The sequence below is a fragment of the Octodon degus genome, unplaced genomic scaffold, assembly GCF_000260255.1.
Source record: "Octodon degus isolate 3935 unplaced genomic scaffold, OctDeg1.0 scaffold00068, whole genome shotgun sequence".
NCBI lineage: Eukaryota > Metazoa > Chordata > Mammalia > Rodentia > Octodontidae > Octodon > Octodon degus.
In genome coordinates this window covers 1,777,545-1,778,140 of record NW_004524644.1, presented here as the reverse complement: position 1 = coordinate 1,778,140, position 596 = coordinate 1,777,545, and positions in this window count along the sequence as shown.

The window sequence follows — 596 nt, the reverse complement described above, 5'->3', positions numbered from 1 at the left end:
GGTTTTCTCTAATTCTGTGACATATGTTGCTGGAATTTTGATCATAATTGCATTAAATATGTATAATAGCTTTGGAAGTATGGCCATTTTCACTGTATTGGTTCTTCCTACCCAAGAGCAAGGAATATATTTACATTTTCTGAATTTTCATCCATCTCCCTTTTCCGAGTACTGTAGATTTTTATGTAGAAGTCTCGTCTGTCTGTCATTAGATTGATTTTTAGGTATTTCATTTTTTTCATGTTATTGTGAAAGTTATTGGTTCCCTAATTTCTCTCTCAGTGAATTTGCTATTTGTGTACAAGAAGGCTATTGATTTTTGAGTATTGACTTTGTATCCAGCTACACTACTGAATTTGTTTTTTAAATGTAGCAGTTTTTGGTGAAGTTTTGAGGGTCTTCCATTTAGAATATCATTTTTCCTGCAGATAATGATAATTTAAATTCTTCTTTTCCTATTATTATTATTTTTATTTCTTTCTCTTCTCTAATTACCCTAGTTAAAATTTCCAGGACTAAATCTTGGAAACAACCAAGATGCCCATCACCTGAGGAATGGTTGAGAAAGATGTGGTATTTTTACACAATGGAATATT